The sequence below is a fragment of the Chlorocebus sabaeus genome, chromosome 21, assembly GCF_047675955.1.
Source record: "Chlorocebus sabaeus isolate Y175 chromosome 21, mChlSab1.0.hap1, whole genome shotgun sequence".
In the NCBI taxonomy this organism is placed as follows: domain Eukaryota; kingdom Metazoa; phylum Chordata; class Mammalia; order Primates; family Cercopithecidae; genus Chlorocebus; species Chlorocebus sabaeus.
Window position 1 is genome coordinate 45,238,132 of NC_132924.1, and position 22,153 is coordinate 45,260,284.

The 22,153-nt window shown below is 41.1% G+C and overlaps 1 long non-coding RNA gene across 2 annotated transcripts in view; it reads right to left on the bottom strand.

Moving 5' to 3' along the window:
* Window positions 1-6,775: 6,775 nt before the first annotated feature.
* LOC119626258 (uncharacterized) overlaps window positions 6,776-22,153 on the bottom strand; it is a 93,245-nt gene continuing 77,867 nt past the window's right edge. For both annotated transcript variants that reach the window (XR_012090352.1, XR_005242439.2), the window contains 2 exons: window positions 9,378-9,431; window positions 6,776-6,956 (listed from right to left, as the gene is read on the bottom strand). This is a non-coding gene — a long non-coding RNA (uncharacterized lncRNA). The remainder of the gene's footprint in view (window positions 6,957-9,377; window positions 9,432-22,153) is intronic.

The following is a 22,153-nucleotide window of genomic DNA, read 5'->3' on the forward strand; positions in this document are numbered from 1 at the left end:
GAAAGAACTACTAGCTTTGTCATGAATGTTCGCCCCATCACTGATGTGAGTCCACAGGGAAGTTTTCCTCACTTAGGGTTCAGTCTATCACTTCCTGTCTGAGCGTTATTAATTTGTTCTGAGTTATTTTGACTCATTTTGATTATCCTGATAAATGAATTATTTGACTCATTTACTTGGTTATTTTGTCATTTAACCAAGTAAAGGTAATGTGTTTTTTCCTAATAAAAAAATATTGGGGTATTATTTGTGAACACATGGGTTTCACTATCTATTAACATATGAATTTCTCTGATTCCTTTTAACTTAAGCATTTGAATATACTGGGATTTTCTTCTCCATACTCCCATAATTTTTAAGGTGAATTTCAGCAAGAAGAATCACCTTGGAAGTCATTTTCTTTGTTGTCTTGGAATTGTTTTGCAGGTGATCTCTGTTAGCAGTGGCATTCAGGATTCTTGGTAGCAGAGTCTTTGTTGCTCTCATCTACAAGCTACAGTGGCAGGAAGAGACTCCCAAACCAGTTTCAGGAAGCCTGGGCCACCGTGTGTGGCCAGACGTGGACCATCAAGTGATTTAAAGTGTTCTAACTATATGAAGAAACTATTTTAGGTAATCTGGCACCCTTCATTTATTATTGATTTAGCCAGGCAGGCAGTAAAATTGACTGAGTTCCTACCATAAACCACACACTCTGCCAGGAACTGGGGGATGTGAATAAGACAGTTTCTAAGGAATGACCATTAGGAAGCAAATAGCCTGAGTACCCACAGCTTTAAGCCTACCTTAATTGTATTTGGTCTGTTTGATAAGACTGGCAATCAAATGGATTATTAAAGATGTTACTCTTACTTCCTTAGAGCCTGAAGTGTTTCAATTGCCTTCATACATAATTCCAAACTATCTTCCTTATCACATTAACTGAGTGCTCTTTGTGGCCTTTATTCCGCTGCTACTTCTTATTGATGATGTTTTCATTACCACCTTCGCACACAAAGCAAATAGCAGAGTAAAGTTCAATAATCATGTTAATTAGAGGCAGTACATGTTGGAAAGCAGTTCAAAAGAAATCTTTTTCATAAAAAATGCAAAGGTATTGAGAGATTTTAGCAGAGCAAGTTCAAGGCTTCTAAAGTTTTAGGAAATAATTTTTGTGTCATGAATTCATTTGTAGTTATAACAAAGAAAGAAAATCTGTTTTCACACTTGCCAAGAACTTGGCAATTTTCCATAAATTTGGATAGGCAAGATAGATTAGCAGTGAATGCAGGCTCTATCCAATTATTTACCGTTTATCTAGTGATCTGAATAATTCAGGAAGAAGTAGAAATGAAGTTAAAGGCCACCAGATCACCTACAACTTGTGTAGGTGATGACTGTGGGTGGCTTTTGTTGGAATGCATATTAAAAGTGGGCAGAGGGATAAGGAAAGAGAGTGAGAGACAGAATAGAACAAAAATGAAGAGAAGGAAGAGAAAGAGAGAAGAAAAAAGGAAAAGGAAAGAGGCTTGTAGAGAAGAGACAGTGAAGAAAAGAAATGAGAGAAGATAAGAGAAAGGATGAGAAGAGAAGGGAAGGGAAGAGAAAGGAAGTTTAACATACAGAAGCAGGTGCAAAGGAAAGGAAAGAGAGAAATAAAAAGAGTGGTTAGGAATTATGCTGCCTTTTGATCCTCCTCATCTTTTGAAAAGAGAATGTCGTTTTTGGGGACACTGTTTCATTCTCAATTCTGTGTCCCAGTTAGGCTGACAAATATAATTTGCTGTACTCCTGGCGTTAAGGGTAGGCATGCAACCTTTGCCAGTCTAAGCAGAACCATTCCCCTTCCCCAGGTTTTTCAAATTGGAACTAAGGAGAAAGGAGCAGTATTATTTGCAGTGAAGCTGTGTGGCATAAGGCCTAAAATTAATATCATGTGTTGTTTTGACATGTGAAACAGAGAGGACCTCAAATGGCCTAATTGCAAGTTCCTCTTCCTGTTCTGCTCTTTTATTCTGTTGCCTATCCCTGAGTAGCAGGTTCTGCTTCCTGTCTGTATGAATTTACCTATTCTGGGCATTTTATATTAGTGTGATTATACAATATATGAGCTTTTATGCCTCTTTTCTTCCGTCTGACAAAATATTTTTGAGGTTCACATACATTGTCGCACGTATCGGTACTTCATTCCTTTTTATGACTGAATAATATTCCATGGTATGAGTATGTCAGATTTTGTTAATCTGCTCATCAGTTGTGAACATTTGGGTTGTTTCTACCTTTCGCCTATTATGAATAGTGCTCCTAAGTACATTTGTTTACAAGTCTTCATTTAAATACCTATTTTCCATTCTTTTGGGTATGTATCTAAGAAACCGTTGAGTTGTATGCTAATTTTATGTTTAGCTTTTTGAGGAGTCCCCAAACACTTTTCTACAGTGATGGCAACATTTTACAATCTCACCAGCAACGTATGAAGGCTCTAACTTCTCAGTTCCTCACCAACACTCATGGGAGTTTCAATTTGCATCTCTCTAGGGACTGATGGCATTGAGCATCTTTTCATTTGTTGGCCATTTACAAATCTCCCTTGGAGAAATGTCTATTCAAGACAATTACCCATTTTTTAGTTGAGTTGTCCTTTACTTGTTGAGTTGGAAATGTGCTTTATCTATTCTCAATGGTAGACCCTTATCAGATATGTGATTTGCAAATACTTTCTTACAATCTATGGGTTGCTTTACAACCTGATGATTTCATACAGACTGTTTCTACTCTTTCTCTAATTAATGCTAATTCAAATTTCTTCTATATGTATTAAGTATTCATTTTTCTATCTTATCCATATAACGAGAGGATTTGTTAATGAGCCAATAAGAATAGGAACTAAATGGCCCACCTCCCAGTCACAGTTTCTGGTCTAAAGGTGGGGACTGAAGTGGACCATAAAACTTGAGTCACAACTCTTGGTCAACCATACAAACTAGGCAGTTAAAATCCTTCCCTAAAATGTTTCCATTGTCTTATCATTAAGCATGAGTCTTCCAGGTTCATTAGTGCATGAGCCTAGAAGCTGCCATCAGCCATGCATCTTCCAACATAGAAAGCAGATGGACAGTAGAAGAAAACTAAACTAATGCAGAGAGCAAGAGAAGATCAATTCTAATAGTATTTGAGTCCTTCGTTCTAGTTAGCTCCACACCTGTGTTTACTGTAGTTTGGTTATGCTGGTCAATATACTACCCTTTGGGTTTAAGCTGGTTTGCATTAGATTTTTCTACTTTAAATCAAGAGTCTGACCAAGGCTGGGCGCGGTGGCTCAAGCCTGTAATCCCAGCACTTTGGGAGGCCGAGACGGGCGGATCACGAGGTCAGGAGATCGAGACCATCCTGGCTAACACAGTGAAACCCCGTCTCTACTAAAAAATACAAAAAACTAGCCGGGAGAGGTGGCGGGCGCCTGTAGTCCCAGCTACTCGGGAGGCTGAGGCAGGAGAATGGCGTGAAGCCAGGAGGCGGAGCTTGCAGTGAGCTGAGATCCGGCCACTGCACTCCAACCTGGGTGACAGAGCAAGGCTCCGTCTCAAAAAAAAAAAAAAAAAAAAAAGAGTCTGACCAAGTCAGTGATGTGGTAACATTATCTTGTGGAAGTAGCTTGCAATATGATTGCATTTTCAAATTTACATGTCATTTCTTGGGTCTATATTCTGCCCATATTGATTCTAATTTTTGTAGTAATACTTGCCCAGAGCTTGCATTTTTTGACCTTTTCTGTCGTATTAAGGACTAATCGAAAAATGGAAGTTATTTCTGGTGGAATTTTTTTTCCTCGTTCTCTTTTTAAAAATTTTCATTAAAATTGTTGGACAACTGCCAAAAACTTGAAGAACAGCTGCATTTTGTGAATTAATTAAATGTCATAGCCCTGTTTTCAGTTTCTATCAGTAACTGGAATGATATAAAAAGGCCATTTATTGAAAAGAATGTGTTGTGTAATTTAATGTATGCTAGCTGTAGGTGGTCTAAAAATATTTTACTGCATTCCTACTTTTACTCATAAACTTTTAACATACTGTCAGTAAAGTGTGAATACCATTAGACAAAAGGAAGTCAACTAAGACCTTTACATGGCATTATTTTAAATAATCCTTTCTGCGTTTTCTAAATCAGATTGTAGAGTTAGCTAATCCATTTACCTATTGTAATATTAGGTGGTGAAAAATATCATGCATCCTGTCTTTGCTGTAATGACATACATTCCTCTTCAATTTCCTTTTGTTGACTTTTGTTATATTTTGTATCATAGCTTTAGTAACTAGCATGTCTCTTGGGGGAAGAAAATCCCTTATTTCCGATCTTTGTCATTTACAAATTAATGGCTCAAAGAATTACATGTGCATTTCCATAATTGTTTGTCTTGGTGTGGTCCACAATGAAAATTATTTCCACTATCAAATTTATGCTGTTCTCTGACATAATCTCTTGGTATTTTTATGTTTTCTCTAAAAGTTCAAGAATTGTCTGTCGGAAGTCCTTTGACAAGAAAATTTACCAAGAACATTATTAGGTTGGTAAACTTGACAGTTTCTTTGCTAAGAAATTCTAGCTTCCCCAGCTTAAATTCTTGTTACCCTACAGCTATTTTTTTTTATCTTGCCTCATTTTTTCATATATTATTCTTATTTGAACAAAATTCTTTTCATTAACTTAATTTTGTTACTTAGATATGGATCACACCTAAACTATATAGCTATGGTAGTAATAAGTTTATGCTTTGTATTAATTATGGACATTTAAGAAACTTCATTGACCCTGCTCATCCCTGTAATCCCAGCACTTTGGGAGGCCGAGGTGGGCAGATTAAAAGGTCAGGAATTTGAGAACAGTCTGGCCAACATAGTGAAACCCCGTCTCTTCTAAAAAAAAAAAAAAAAAAAAAATTAGCTGGGTGTGGTGGCCTGCGTCTGTAATCCTAGCTACTCGGGAGGCTGAGGTGAAAATAGATTTAGAAACTTAGAAACCTTTAGAAACTTAGAGACCTATAGATTTAGAAACTTAGAAGCTTAGAAACTTATAGACTTAGAAACTTAGAGACTTAGAGACTTTGAAACTTAGAAGCTTAGAAAAGCCACACCAGGTGGCTATCTAAAAGCACCCACCCAATGACCAGGTGGCCATCTAAAGCACCCGCCCGATGTCCGTGTGGCTATCTAAAACACCCACCCAAATTCCTGGAACTCAAACAGAAGAACAAGTCCGGGAAATACCCCGCGCGGGTTCAAACCAGGTTCAAACCAACCAATCAGAGTAAGACACCTTGCTCAGGCCATAACCTGCTCCAATCATCTTGCGCCTCAAGCTTTGTGAATTTTTGTGGTTTTTGCCTTTATAAACTGTCTGTAACAAGCATTCGGGGTCCTGTGGCCAACTTCGGACATAGGACCCTAGCGCGCTAGCAATAAATCTCTCCGCTGTGACTTCCGTGTCGAGTGGTCTCTCGCGGCGACCCCTGCCCAGGAAGGAATCTAAAAACTAGGTTCCAACAGAGGCAGGCAAATGGCTTGAACCCGGAAGGCGGTTGCTGTGAGCCGAGCCGAGATTGCGCCACCGCACACTAGCCCAGGCAACAGTGCAAGACTCCGTCTCAAAAAAAAAAAAAAAAAAAAGGAAAAAAAACTTCCTTTAAGCCAGTCCCGGTGGCTCACACCTATAATCCCAGCACTTTGGGGGGCTGAGGCCGGTGGATCACCTGAGATCAGGAGTTTGGGACCAAAGACAATTGCTTGAACCCGGAAGGTGGAGGTTGCAGTGAGCCGAGATTGTGCCACTGCACTGCAGCCTGGGTGACAGAACAAGACTCTGTTTCAAAAAAAAAAAAAAAGAAAGAAACTTTATTTAACCAGTGGAATGACCCTGAGGCTCTTGTCTGTAGTCCCACATGAGACCCAATGGGAAATCGTAAAGCTGGGCTATGGCTTTCTCCTGGTTAAGAGGAAGCTTCCAACCTCCTATTTCTACACTGTTTATCTATAAATAATCCTATCTGTTGTTTCCAATAACCCAGAATATAAGTATCTCCTATTTACCATGTGCAGTGCTGCTAGCAGACTCACTGGCAATGATACGCGCTAACTTTGGAGTAAAGGTATTGTTACCAATTAAAATGTTTTTATTACAATATCAGAACACCAAGATCTACTTGTTTAAATAAAAAAGGAGTGTCTTGCCGGGAGCAGTGGCTCACGCCTGTAATCCCAGCACTTTGGGAGGCCATGGCGGGCAGATCATGAGGTCAGGAGGTCGAGACCATCCTGGCTAACAAGGTGAAACACAGTCTCTACTAAAATACAAAAAATTAGCCAGGCGTGGTGGCGGGCGCCTGTAGTCCCAGCTACTTGGGAGGCTGAGGCAGGAGAATGGCGTGAACCCGGAAGGCGGAGCTTGCAGTGAGCCGAGGTTGCACCACTGCACTCCAGCCTGGGCAACAGTGTGAGGCTCCATCTCAAAAAAAAAGGAGTGTCTTGCTTCCATTAGCAAGAAGTTTAAAGGGAGAGCAGTTTTACGTTCCATACAATCAGGGCCAGAGCTCTAAATCTCTGCTATTAATAGTTTTAAATCCCACACTCCTCTAAGTTGGCTTTCTTTTCAGGTTGCCTTTCCCCATCACGACATAGCCATAACAGTTCCAGGATTCACATACTGACATGTCACTCTTGAGAAAAAGTAGAGGGCCTACATTCCATGGTCCCCTTCTTAGGAGAGTTTGGGCTGTTAAAACCAAATACCATACACCTGGTGGATTATGAACAATAAAATTTTATTTCCCACAGTTTTGGAGGCTGGAAGTTCGAGATCAGGGTACCAACGTGATTGGGTTCTTGTGACAGTCCTCTTGTGGGTTGCAGATGGCCACCTTCTTGTTGGATCCTCACATGGTGGAGAACAGAGAGAGTGCTCTCATGTTTCTTCTGAGAATCCTGAAAAGTTGAGACAGGTCTCAGTTAATTTAGAAAGTTTATTCTGCCAACATTGAGGACCAGCCTGTGACACAGCTTCGGGAAGTCCTGACGGTATGTGCCCATGGTAGTCAGGGCACAGCTTGGTTTCATACCTTTAGTGAAACATGAGACATCAATCGAAATATGTAAGAAGTACGTTGGTTTGGTCTGGAAAGGTGGGACAACTTGCAGCAAAGGCAGGAAGTCTCGAAGCCCAGAGGGAGCTTCCAGGTCACAGAGAGGTGACACACAAATGCCTACATTCTTTTGAGTTTCTGATGAACCTTTCCAAAGGAGGCAAATCGGATAAGCATCTATCTCAGTGAGCAGAAGAGTGACTTTGAATAGAATGGGAGGCAGGTTTGCCCTAAGCAGTTCCCAGCTGGAGTTTTCCTTAGTGATTTTGGGGACCCAAGATATTTTCCTTTCACACTTCCTGTAAGAGCACTAATCCCATTCATAAAGGCTCTACCCTCATGAACTAATTATCTTCCAGAGACCCCACTTCCTAATGCCATTGTGTTAGGAGTTAGGATTTCAACATATGCAATTTGGGGGGACACAAATATCCAGCTCATCCCAACTACCTAGAGCGTGGAGTAATGTGAGCCCACAAAGGTTAGCTATCTCTCTTCCCACACCCAGCACGGACCCTGCTTAGTGCTCATCACAGTGCCGTTGAGGTGTGTTCACCCCACTCTAAAGGGATGTTTGAAATCAGATGACAGCACTATAATTTATTACTATTTTTTAATTAATTAAGGCATGGTGTCTCGTGCTTGTGATCCCAGCTCTTTGGAGGGCTGAGGGTATCCCCTTCTCATGGATACTCTCCCTACCTTTCTTGGGCTCAAACTTTTTACAACAATTCTGCCCCTGCATGAATACCCACACCCGTCTCCCTGTGCCTGCTTAACTTGCATTGCTAGTGTCAGGCCTCTGAGCCCAAGCCAAGCCATCGCATCCCCTGTGACTTGCACATATACGCCCAGATGGCCTGAAGTAACTGAAGAATCACAAAAGAAGTGCAAATGCCCTGCCCTGCCTTAACTGATGACATTCCACCACAAAAGAAGTGAAAATGGCTGGTCCTTGCCTTAAGCGATGACTTTATCTTGTGCCTGGCTCATCCTGGCTCAAAACGCTCCCCCACTGAGCACCTCGTGACTCCCACTCCTGCCCGCCAGAGAACAACCCCCCTTTGACTGTAATTTTGCTTTACCTACCCAAATCCTATAAAACGGCCCCACACTTATCTCCCTTCACTGACTCTCTTTTAGGACTCAGCCCGCCTGCACCCAGGTGAAATAAACAGCCATGTTGCTCACACAAAGCCTGTTTGGTGGTCTCTTCACATGGACGCGTATGACAGCTAGGACACTCCCTTCTTGGTCTATACCCCTTCCTCACCCTGCTCAGGTTCTGATACACCATACCAGGTTCCTCTGCCAAGCTGATGCTCCCCTTGTTCAGGTGGAGCCTGACAGTCCACACTTGTGTACCTGGACCTCCCTCCTCACCCTGCTGGAGCTCCTATACCACCCGCAGGGCTGCCCCGCTTCCATGTGAATGTTCTCACTTGGCTTGAACTCTGACACTGAGCCTGGGCTCCTACTCACTTCCACTCACAGGGTTGCTCCCTACAACGTGCTGAGGCCCTGAATCCCCAATGTGGATCCACTGCACAGACATTGTCTTCACTCAGCTTGGGCTCTAGCATCTGTTCCCTTTTTCAAGCCACTGAAACAGACCACTTACCCAGCAAGTCTGTTTCATTAAGAGTTAAAACCTTGCTCAGACGCGATTTTTATAGGCACCTATTTAAAGAAGCAAGTTGATATGGCAAATAGCTATGTACAAAGTAAAACAAACAAACAAAAAACAAAAACAAATCTATGAGATTTTTCCACTCACAGTGAATCTAATGGGGTTGTCAGAATAGAAAGCTGTGATGGTGCATGCAGACTGTTGCTATGGTACCTAAGACAGCTAATAAATGTGGTTTTCATAAATAAATGTGTGTAGTTATTGCCCCTTTCCAACTTCCATCAGAAGTATCTGAAGTTACAACTGTCATTTTAACTTTTATAACTGTAGTGATAGTAATCAATTAGAAAACATAAAAAATAAGAATCTGACTCTGTTCTGCTAAAGATGAAGTTGAAACAGAATAGTTGCCTTTTTTAGAGTTAATGTCATGATCCTTCTGAGAAGTGCCTATAATAATTGCGTTGTTCTTGCCACCAGAAGGCCACTTAGAGTGGCAATAGACCTTTTATATCGCTGTATTATCTGCAAGATTTTCACCCTAGACTTATTTTACAGATGAGGAAACTGAAGGACAGAGAGTTAAGAAACTGGTCAAGGGTCACACAAGTAGTAAGAGAGGCAGGCATTTACCCCTCTCATTTGGCCTGGCTTCCATGCTTTTATCCTCCATACTGTGTGCTGACCCTGGGTAAAAAAACAGAAACAAAAAACATTATTACAGGATTATCTGTAACAGGAGAAAACCAGGAGAAACTAACCATAGATGAGAAAGAAATTAATAATTCATCCTGTGGAATTGAACAGTCTCCCTGTGCCTACCTGTCCACCCCAGGTAAATCCCAGACAGAGCTCAAGTCCATCGAGGGTCTTCACTAGAAGGAAAAGCTCTAAGGGGTCCAAGAGGCTCAAGGGTCCCTTTTGGAGCTTCTTTTGGGGATTGACCAGCCCTCAGGCATGAATGGTCTACTTGGAACATCCTGACCTGGTTTCCATTTAATTCCCTTCAGGAGAAGTTTAAGGAAATTCCATCATGAGTTTGGAAAGTGGCTGTTTCTGGGGTGTAGAAATGAGACAGCAGGAATGAGGCTCAGTTCTTGGTTTGGTGGGATGAGTGGCCAGGGCTAATGTGCCAGCCTTCTGCCTTTGAGTCTTGTGCATGCAACTTAATTTAAGAAGCTATGTTTTCTTTATGACCACAAGGGACGACCAACATCCAGAATGCAGAGCCCCCTAGGCAAGGCTACAAAACTACAACTATTCCTATAGTGATGACTGCTGCTTTTTTTTATACCAGTCACCATATGATGTCACTTGTCATTCTGTCAGTAACATTGGGCTTCCTTGCTGGATTCAAACCACACAATGGCCAGATTCTGCCCTTGTGCAGCTCAGACTCTGGGCTCAAGATTGGGGGAAGACTCAGCTTGAACTCCAAGGGCACATCTCTCTAATTGGTCACAAGGTCCAGTAGGTAGTTGAGAGTGTCCCGGGGCCTGATAAAGGGGGAAGGACCTCATGCTTAGAGTTCCTATCACTACACTCTGAGGGTGGCCACAGGGTAGGAGAGAACACTGGGCTTCATATCCTTTCCCATGGTGGCATGGTGGTTATCCCCATCTGGTTTTATTTCTTCACAAAATCACCACCATGTCTCAATGGTCTTGAGCATTTATCTAACTGAATCTGGCTATTTAGCAAATGTCAAAGACTTTTTGGGTAAGATTTGGTGATCTATGGAAGTTAGGACTTTGATGAAATTAAAATTTAAAAAAACTTTCATAAGGAAAATAGTCCCACTGGAATTTTGACCAGGACTGCATTCAATGTGTAGATTTAAGGAAAATTCCTATCAACATAAATGATTAAGACTTCCCATCTAGGTACAGGAGCACAAAATGTTGCTCTTTTTATTGAGAATCTATCTAATAAGGCAAGTCCATCTTCTTTGTACCTCCCCTAGATTTCTTTTTACATTTCAAGGCTGACTTGGCTACTTGTGGTTAAAATGAAAGAATTTGTACTTAATCTGAATTAGGATAAGACTCCTGGAGTGATTTGAGGAAGCGGTGACAGCATCATTTGAATGTAGTTGGTAAATCATTTAGCTATAAAAATTTCTTGCTTGGCGTTTTTTTAAAATCTGAATTTTTATGTGTACATAATAGGTGTACCTGGTTGAGTGAGACCAGGCGACTAGTTGTTACCAGTGAGTTGTAAATAGAAGTAAGTTGGGGCAATTCTGAGCTGGAGCATTTAAATGCCAGTGCAGGACCCTCCAGGTCATTTTTATTGCTGTGTCATGAAGCTGGACTGCATTGGAGATGGTGGCTGCTTCATCAGGCTGGGCCCCTGAGTGACTACTGAAGAGGCCCCTTCCACCTTATCTGCTCCCAATGGGCGTGGTCTGTGACTATGACATTTTGTGGTTTTGCTCCCCTGAAATTTTGTGGGGAAGGCATTATTTGTTATTGCAATATGCTTCATTTTCTTTCTTTTTTTTTTTTGAGACGGTGTCTCGCTCTTGTTGCCCAGGCTGGAGTGCAGTGGCGTGATCTCAGCTCACTGCAACCTCCGCCTCCTGGGTTCAAGCTTCTCCTGCCTCAGCCCCCTGAGTAGCTGAGATTACAGGTGCCTGCCACCACACCCGGCTAATTTTTGTACTTTTAGTAGAGATGGGATTTCACCATGTTGGTCAGGCTGGTCTCGAACTCCCGACCTCAGGTGATCCTCTGGCCTTAGCCTCTCAAAGTGCTAGGATTACAGGCATGAACCACCAGGCCCAGCTGCTTCATTTTCCGTTGTTAGTGAGAAAAATGGCATGACTTGCGTATTGGAGTCAGCCTATGCTGACTGATACAATGTGCTTGAAAGAAAACAAAATAAACTACCTTTCTTTAGGACTTGTGAACAGCCAGGTGCTAAATTATACTTGCACAGCACAAGTGGGCAGGTGTGGCTTTGTGCAATATTCTGTGCACTAGAATTAATTGGAGCTATCTAGTACTTGTCTCTTCTTGCCTTTTCTATTTTCCATTCCTGATCATTGATCCTCATTTCACTGCTATAGTTCTTGGTCCTTCTCATCCAATGCTTGACATCTTCTCTTCATGTACTCCATAATACTCTAGAATTGGATCTGGCATTGACTTTCTGTCATGAACACCACATATTTCTGATTTCAGTCTTCCTATGCTCCTTTTCCACATTAAACCAAGTGCCACATAAACATTTTCCTTGCATCCAAAATAGGTCATTCAGTCCAGATGGCTTGTTAATTTATTTGAATAGGCTAAAGTAATGCTACATTGTTTCAGTGCATAGTAATAGACTCGCTCTATTATTTTTAGCTTTATTATTTTATCAGTAAATGGCACTTCAGATACCATATAGGCCACTCCCTCTTCCTGATTTACATGAGTGGAGACTGTTGGATTGAAGCACAATTTAGGCAGCCAGAGGTCTGAGAGATGTTTCTAGGGCAGCATTTTGTAATCTCTGCTGCACAATAAAGTTAGTGAGGAGCTTCAAAAGATCCCAAAGCCCAGGCATCACCACAGCCAGTTGCAATGATATTGCTAAGGCCAGGACCTTGGCAACAGTATTTGTTAAAGTCTCATAGATGACTCTTAGGAGAGGCAGTTGAGATTGAGAATGACTCTTAGATGCGAGTTATGGGTCAGATGAAGGCTGGTAACCAAAGTAACTAGCAGCAGTCAGGCAGGAAGGAGAATGAAACCTAGGAGACAAAATGTTCCAGGTGTTCCCAGCAAGGACTAACCTGCTACAAATCTCATTGTTGACATGCATCATACTTGGGCTTAGACCCCCTTGAGGACCACCAGGTATCTATAATTTGTGTCAGCTTCTCTTTTTCTCTTCTGCTCTAGGCACAGCATTAAAGCTACTTCTAGGCTAGCAGATATTTAAAGTCAAATCCAGGTAAATGCACTCATATTGTAAAGTCCAATAAGAAAGAAACAGAGATTGTGAAGACTCTGGAATGGAGTGTCTGGAGTTGGTAACTAGAGCAGAGACAAGAGGGAAAAATGGAAGCACACACAATGAAGCAAATAGGCTAGAAGGACCCAGCTCCTTTATTGGGGCAGAGCCAACTTCACACTGCTGGATGGTCCAAGCAGCGGAGAGATGGGAAATGGCATATGACATATTTTGATATAGAAACCAATACCTAAGCAAGTAATAAAAACAAATGTCTAACAAATTGCTTCTATATTTACTGTTTTGAATAATAGATAATGATACGTCACTATATACTTAGCAAAGAATATTGTTCACTTCTGAGAAAAAAATCCAAACAGTTTAATATCTCATTAAAAAGGCACATCTTAGGGAGAAGGCAACTTGAGTTCATCTTGATGTTATACCTTGATATTATTCTTCCCAAGGTACATTGGGTGTTAGGTGTATATGTGTTATACATTAAAGATGTACAAAGGTGCTCCATAGGCTGGTTCAATACCCACTTTTGTACTTTGTTTCTTTGCCTTTCTCCCCCTAACCTCCTTTTTTTTTTTCTCCCACCTTCTCTTTTTTCCCCTCATTTTTTCCTTGCCTTCTGCATTTCCTAGGTTCCCTGCCTTCCCTGGCCTCTCCCACCACCAGATCAGCCCACCTGGCAGCTCTCACGCTACGCCCTCTCCTTGATTCCACTTCATCAATACCACCTCTTCTTGCGACTTGTATCTATTCTTCAATTTCCAATCTTTGTCTCTGTTAGGAGGCATTCCCTAAACTGTGTGACCTCATTTCCCTGCTGTCTCCATAAGACTGCCTGCGAAGCTTGAAACTGCAGCCAGATTTCTCTGGGACTCCTTGCAGTGACCTACCCAGTGAAACTTTGTTTAACATTCTCAAGAAATGAGTCACTGAAGTCCTCCATATTTAGGGAAAACTCCTGCTTGTCTAAGGAGGCCGACATAGTAGCTGAATGCTATCTGAACTTGATGTCTACAATTCCCAATGGAGAGCTTCATTATTTCTTCTCCTTGATTTTCTAGCTTTAGATCTAATAGACCAGCTCCTTATTCTGTATGCTCTAGCTGATGACAGACTCTGTCAAGAATCTATCTGGGCCTGATTACCTTGATGCTTCATTTTCTATATCTAGTCAGTGGGGAAAATGGCAAGGCTTTGGGTATTGGAGGTTGATGGTAGCTTCTGCATTTATTTCCTTCTGCTTCTCACTCTTTGCTGCTATGGGACCTCTTGCTTCTCTGTCTTCAGTCTGCCATTTTATCTATCCCCGCTTAAATGAAAATTCTCACCTTAATGTTAGGGTTTGAGTGGGATGGAGAAAGTACAGAACATCTCAGAATCTCTGGAGGTGAATAATAGTTTAAAAACTTTTTCATTATTATAATATTATTATATGGTATAAAAATAAACAAACAAGCAAATCTTTCTATTTTCTTTTTGTTAAGTTATGCTCCAGTGACTTAATATTGGTTAACTGCAAAACTTTTAAGATAACTTATTTTTCTCAAAACAAGGCTAATTATATTACTGTTCAGTGAAAAATTCCTTCCTGGGTTCACATTTATTACAAAATAAATTACTGAATCCTTAATATGCAATTGAAGGAACCCCTTGACACACACATACACACACACATGCACGCACGCACACAGTAGGACTCCAACATAATTTTTCAACATATACCTATGTCCCAACTTACTTTTTTAAGTAAGCACAACATATATTTTAAAGCTTAAGGAAACTTTACTTATTCTATTCTTTCTCCTCACGTGCCTTCTTTATTATCACCACTCCTGATAACATTTTTTCTATTCTTTCTTATTTTAATGTAAAAAATCTAACATATGCAAGGGCAGAGAATAGTACATGGCTAATCTCGTTTTAGCTATCTCCATTTTTTTTCCCTAGAGTATTTTAAGACAAATCCCAAATGTCATATCATTTTGCTTATAACTTGAAAAGATAAAGTTAACTAAACACTAAATACTTTTATTAATTACCTCATATCATTTAATATTTGTTTCATGCTCAAGTTTTTTCAGTTGCTTCAGTAATGTCTTTTTACAATTGGTTTGTTTCAGTCAAGTTGCAAACAAGGTCCATAATTAGGATTTGGTTAAAGTGTTTCTTAAGTCTCTTTTAATGTACTTCCACTTACCACCCTATCCCATTTTAATATCCTTTAGTTTTTGAATAAATCAGCTCATTGGTCCTGTATATAATGTCCTATCTTCTGCATTTGGTTGCTTGATTCCTCATTACTACTCATTATGTCCTTTTTGTCTGTATTCTTGGTATATTGGGAATTAGACCTATTCAGAGGCTTGGTTTGGTTTCTAGCACAATTGTTTTAGGGAGGAGTATTTTACAGATAGCCTTGCCTATTGCATCATTCAGAAGACCCACAATGTCTTCTGTCCTCCTTCAGTGCTATTGAAGCAGGATATTTCCCTGACCCCTTTGTGAAGGGACTAGTGAAGGGGGTACCTCATTTACTAATCCCGCAGCTCTCAAGTCCTCGCGGGAGGGAACGTGCGAGCAAATGAGGTGGGAACCGGAGTGCACGGGCGCTGGAACTGGCCGGCCACTTCGGCGCTGGCAGGGGCAAACTCCACTCACTCAGACCCGCCGCTTTCCACCCCTCGCCAGAGGGAGCACGCAGGTGAACAGCTGCCGGAGCTGGGGTGAATGCTTTTGAGCCCCGGCAAGAACACACTCGTGCTCGTGACCCCTGAAGCCCCAGAGGGAGTGGTACAGCGCTCTTTTAGTTCAGCCATCCACGGACCGCTTAAGTGTTAACAGCTCAGTGGGCCCTCTGCCTTTTTGCGAGAGGTGGCTGCCTTCCACCAGCCAGGGCAAAGGGCAAGTGTGACAGCCTTTTGCATCCACACTCGTGGTTTCCAAGTTCTTGTCCAATGTCCAGGAGAAATGTGGTCACACGAAGGATGGTAAACGCGGAGGATGCTGTTGCCAATAGAGGTGGTTCTCGGCGAGAAGGGGAGCTGAAAAGCGGCCAGGGAGGGAAGGCAATCTTCCCCTGAAATCCAGCTATCCCTGGCCGGATGCTTCTCTGAGGTTATGCAATCAAGCAGTCCCTTTAAAGTCAAGCTGCTTCTCTCTAACGTCCAGCTGTAGTCTCTGACATCCAGCTGCTGCGTTCTGGGGTTTTTATAAGCACAGGGTCGGGGGTGGGGCGGGCCGTGGGTGGTTCTGGAAAAGGCAACGTTCGAGCAGAAAAACAGGGATGTAAGTTCTCACTTTGGGCCACGGTTTCAGGTTTTCCGGCTTGCAGGTGGGGCCCTCGTGGGGGACCTCTTCTGCCCAGAATTTCCCTGCCTCCTGTCCCTAACATTAAGATTGATCTGTGGGCTTGGGTGTGGTGGCTCGCACCTGTAATCCCAGCACTTTGGGAGACCAAGACAGGAGGATCACCTGAGGTAAGGAGTTCGAGACCAGCCTGGCTAACGTGGTGAAACCCCATCTCTGCTAATAATACAAACAAAAATTAGTCGGGAGTGGTGGCCCATGCCTGTAAGCTCAGCGACTTGGGAGGTTGAGGCACAAGAATCTCTTGAACTGGGGAGGTGACAGTTGCAGTTAGCTGAGATCTTGCCACTGCACTCCAGCCTGGGTGACAGAGCAAGACTGTCAAAAAAAAAAAAAAAAAAAAAAAAAAAGTCAGTGCATTCAAGAGATTTCAGCCTGATGATCTCATTATAACTTTTCCTATTAACCTTTCTTTCACTTAAAGGTTTTAGCAGCCTTTGGCGTTTGTCTAGTTCCTTTATTTTATTAGGGGTTGTAAAATTATGACTCTTCTTTTATTCTGCCTGCATTTATTAGCTATCATTTTCTAAGAATAACTTTCTCTTGTCTGTGATTTCACTACCCAGAAATACAGTTTGTATAGGAAAAAAAGAACGAATGCTTTATTTTTTCCCTTTATGGATTCATTTTCAGAATGGTAAATTGGGACTTAACCAACCTCCAAGACGACCAGTGAAGTTTTGTTCAAGTTTTATTATAAATTCATAAATCCCTACATGTTTGATGTGTTTTAATCCATTGCAGTCATTATTATTTTTAATCTGCTATCATTGTAATTTGAACCATAGCGTATAAAGCCTGTCTAAATTTTCTTGTCTAGTGGGGATATAAGGCAACATAGCAAAGATTGTCAAGGTAAACCTGTGTGTTAGCCTATGGGGAGTAAGGGGTGATGGCTTCAGACTAACCAAAATGGGCCTGGATGTGGTAAAGAGATATTGGTAAGGTTATAGTAAAAGACAGTATACATAGCGGTTCTCATTGTAAAATTCTTTCAACTTTGCTTTAAGTTTGAAATTTTACAGTACATAACTGGAAAAACGAAAGAAAGAAAGAATGTGGTTTTAAAAGGTGAGACTCCCTTGTATGAACACATGGAAAGTTATAGCACCACACAGGGAAAAAGGCAGTTAAGGAATTTCTAGATTTTGTATATAAAAAGTGATATATGTAGTATCTTTTTATTAGTGTAATAAAATTTTTAACAGTGGCACTCAGACATCTACAATTTCTGTTGACCTCTGATATGTAACATTTTTCTCAAATTAAATCAAGACTATTTAGCTATGTGGGGATAAAAGGATCTTGATTTGTTTGAGAAACACATTGGGAAAAGTTATGATGAACTTTAATGGAAAACACACTTGTATAGAAGCCTGGGCATAAGATTGAAATTGATCATCACATTGTTTGTTTAGAAAAGAAAACATAACATTGAAAGAATATGTTGGAAGCATTGGATTTCTTCACATGAGAACACACACATTGAAAATGATGAGGCTTGGATAAAGCATAAATTGCAGACTACTTTTTTTGTGTCCTTGAAAGTGTTGAGCTTTAAAAATATACATATATTATTGGATATACTAAAAGTTAGTTAGAATACTTCTGCATGGGGAATACTTTTTGAAAAAAGATACAAAATAATATAGAATTTAAAAAATAATACGAATGACGAGACTTTGAAAATAATTCTACAAATGGCAAAATGAAATGACAGACAATTTACAGCAAGCCAAATATGCAGATTTTAGGTGGCAGCCTATCACTGCCAGTGTGGGTGGTCTCCCATTTTCCAGAAGAGGGAAATAATGAGCTTCATGATAAAGTCATGATGTACTCTGCACCCAAGGGGCCTTTGGGGCGTGGAGGGAAAGGAAGAAAGGGGGGTAACTTTTTAAAAAGTCATAGAAGGGGTCAAACATTAATATAGGAAACTTTGCAAAGTTATATAAACCAACCCATTTACCCCCAAGAGAAACCACCCCTAAATTCTTCCAGAAAGATTACAATCTTTCCTATTTCTAAAGACCTCCTGAGAAGGAGTTTCCATTGCCTTGCTTTAGTATTTAACAAACTTCATTCTCAGGAATACTGTCATTGCCTATGTTAAATCCTCAGTGATACTGCCAAGACCTTTATTTGTTCTCATAATACTCTCACGGGGAAGGAGGACAGCTGAGGGAGCTGCTTCAAGAACTCTTTCTCAGTCCCTCTTAGCTTCCCAACGCTACTCCACCCTCACGCTCTTTTCTCTGTATTCATCTCAGTTTCTTTTCTTTTCTTTCCTTTTTTCTTTCTTTCTTTTTTTTTTTTTTTGAGTCTGAGTCTCACTCTATTGTTCAGGCTGGAGTATAGTGGCACAATCCCGGCTCACTGCAATCTCTGCTTACCAGGTTCAAATGATTCTCCTGCCTCAGCCTCCTGAGTAGCTGGGATTACAGGCACCTGCCACCATGCCTGGCTAATTTTTGTATTTTTAGTAGAGATGGGGTTTCACCATGTTGGCCAGGCTGGTCTCAAACTCCTGACCTCAAATGATCTACCCACCTCAGCCTCCCAAAGTGCTGGGATTACAGGTGTGAGCCACTGCGCCAGGCCCTCAGTTTCTTTAATGCAGGGATTGCAAGGGCCTTTAGGGTTTAGGCAGATAATATACAACTTGTAGAATTTAAGACTGCAGAGAGTGGTGACAAAGTAAAGAACCCAATGCTGTTCTAAAGGCATTTGATTACATATTCATTACTCATGAAATGCACTGATTAGGCCAAGTTGAATCTGACTTTGGGCTGAATTCTGCTTGAAAGCTGCCTATTTCTAGCCTTTGCTTTATACCTTTCCTAAAAGAGTAAGGCAGATCACAAGGTAGCAGTTGCCTGTGTATACAAGGCTGAGAAACCAAGGCTTAGTTGAGCTCTGTTGAAAGATGGTTCTTGTCTGTATTCTCCAGTGCAGTCAGCACTCTTATTATCATAACATAGTTTCTTCTGGATACTATATGTATATATATTCTGTAGGAGATATTAATATATACATTAAATGCAAGGTGGCCCGAATGATCTTTGCTTCCCAGTGTTCATAGCCTTGTGTGCTAACCCTGTGTGACTAGCAGAATACAGTGGAAGTGATGATGTGTTTTTTCTGACCCTAGGTCATGTAAGTCATTGCAACTTTCACCTGTGTCTCTTAAATCACTTGCTCTGGAGGAAGCCGGCAGTCATGCTGAAAGGAGACTCAAACAGCTCTGTGCAGAGAATCTGAGGCCTCCAATAAACTTGCCAGCCTAATGAGTGAGCCACCCTGGAAATGGATCTTCTCGACGCAATCAAGCCTTCAGATGACTGCAAGACCAGTTGACATCTCACTGCAACTACATGAGTGACTCCAAGTGAGAACTTCACACAAGATCCCTTTCAGAGTTCTTGACCAGCAGAAACTTGAGACATAACGAGTGCTTGTTGTTTTAAGCCACTAAGTTTTAGGGGTGAATTATTTGGCAGCAGCAGATGACAAAATAGAATCGGTAGATTGAGAGTTGTACATTCATACCTACAGAGATCTGTCACTTTAAGTAAAAAGATCAAACTTGGTGACCCATTCCTTTAGTTTTTTTTTTTTAAGCAATGGGAAAGGAGATGTATCTTTCCTGGGGAATGTGGAGCCAGGATTCATACAGAAAATAGATGATTTTTATATGGATACATGTAACATTAGTTTTTAATGGTAGTTCACCAATAGCTAATATTGATTAAACTTAATGGTAGTTCAACAATAGCTTAATATTAATATTAGTTTTTAATGGTTGTTCAATAATAGGTAATATTAATTGAACTTTTACTATTTGGCAGCATTATGTTAAGAGCTTTACCTGCATTATCTTCATATGATTCTTATAGTAGCCCTATGAAGTAGCTACTATTACTATATCTCATCAGTTCACTGCAAGAAAACTAAGGAGCTGTTGAAATAAGCTGATGTCTAAGTAGCTGTGATTTGAAAAAATGTTATAAAATTTCCCTGCTCCAAAATATCTTTACAAATCAGATATCACAGTTGCTTAAATTTCATGAATATGTGCCTTAAGCATTTTCAAAATTATCTCTAAATAGGGTTCTCAGTCCATTAATGAGTATATGCTTAGCAGGTATGTTTTTCTATCTCTCCTGGTTAAAGTTCTTTTCTAGTGGCCAGCCATGAAAGTGAGACTTACAGATCTGGGACTGCGAGGAGCCCAGCTGTGTTGCTACAAACTCCATACCTGTCTGCATGGAAGCCATGCTTCCCATGCGTGGTTCCTGGCCAGTGATGGAGTGGTAGGACCACTTACCCAGCACAGTTCCTGCAGGCTGCTGGACTCCTGTGAAGGTGGATTCCCCCATGGCCCTGCTCATCTCTCAGATGAATAAGTTCTGGAAATCTAGTGTACAGCACAGTGACTATATCTAATAATAATACTGTATTGTCTACTTGAAATTTGATAAGAGAATAGATTTTAAGTGTTCTCTACACACACACACACACACACACACACACACAAAAATGGTAACTATAGGTGGTGATAGAAATGTTAATTCATTTGAAAGTAGCAATCATTATATAATATATACACATATGAAATCATCATGTTGCACACTTTGAATATATATAATTTTTATTTGTCAATTAAATATTTTAAATACAATCACAACAACAACAACAAAAATGACACTTCTACCCTCCCTTTTCCTTTCCTCTCTCATTTACTTGTGATCAGGCTGCATCCTGGTTTGACCAGTCCCTACTCCCCTGTCCCTCCCCAACTCCTCCTCAAAGGAGGAGATCTTGCCTAATATAGTTTTGCTATGTCTCCACATGAAGCTCATCTTGAGTTGTAGCTTCCATGATCCCCACATGTCATGGGAAGAACCCAGTGGAAGGTAATTGAATCATGGGGGTGGGTTTATCCCATGGTGTTCTTGTGATAGTGAGTAAGTCTCATGAGATCTGATGTTTTTATAAAATGCAGTTCCCCTGTGCATACTTTCTTGCCTGCTGCCATGTAAAATGTGCCTTTGCTCCTATTTCACCTTCTGCCATGATTGTGAGGTTTCCCCAGCCATGTGGAATTGTGAGTCCATTAAACCTCTTTTTCTTCATAAATTACTCAGTCTTGGGTATTTCTTCATAGCAGTATGAAAATGGACTAATACATTGCCTTAATACATCTCTGGCACAGCTAGTCCTCTCTTGGAACCTGCTTCTCAGAGGGCCTGGACTAACATACTCTGGTAGTGCATGAAGCATCTGTGATCACAGTGTGACAAGAAAATAGCACAAGCAAACCTATGAGGACTTGAGAAAATTCAAAACGTAAGTAACCTGTGATATAATCTTGCTTAAGCAAGGCTGGCACTACACAGAATCGAATAAAAAGATTATTATGAGGAGGTTAAGTGGAGACCTATTACCAACGATAGAAGTATTGACTAGAAAAATTAAGATGCATAAGGATGAATATGTATGGTGGTGTGACTGGTGAAGGTGGTAGATTTATTCTTTATTTAAAATAAATACCCATGGGCAGCAGATGCTTTTGGTTCCCTGCCTCACCTCCCTTCAGGCCACCTCTGATTTTAGCTGTAACAGGGGCAGCAAGGTCTGGGCAAACTCGAACTCATGCTGACAGCACCCTGCCTCAAGCAGGTGCCAGGAGAGCTATCTAAAATCCTAATTTAGGCTGGGTGCGATGACTCAGGCCTGTAATCCCAGCACTTTGGGAGGCTGAGGTGGGAGTATCACCGGAGGTCAGGAATTCTAGACCAGCCTGGCCAATATGGCAAAATCCCATCTCTATTAAAAATACAAAAATTAGCCAGGTGGTGGTGCATGCCTGTAATCCCAGCTACTCGGGAGGCTGAGGCAGGAGAATTGCTTGAACCCGGGAGGCAGAGGTTGTGGTGAGCCGAGATCACACCACTGCACTCCAGCCTGGGCAACAGAGTGAGACTCTGTCTCCAAAAAAATAAAATAAAATCTGAATTGAATTCGGTTTAGTATTTTACTGGCACTGTTAGCCAGATCTTTTTCTGAAACCATAGGGGCCT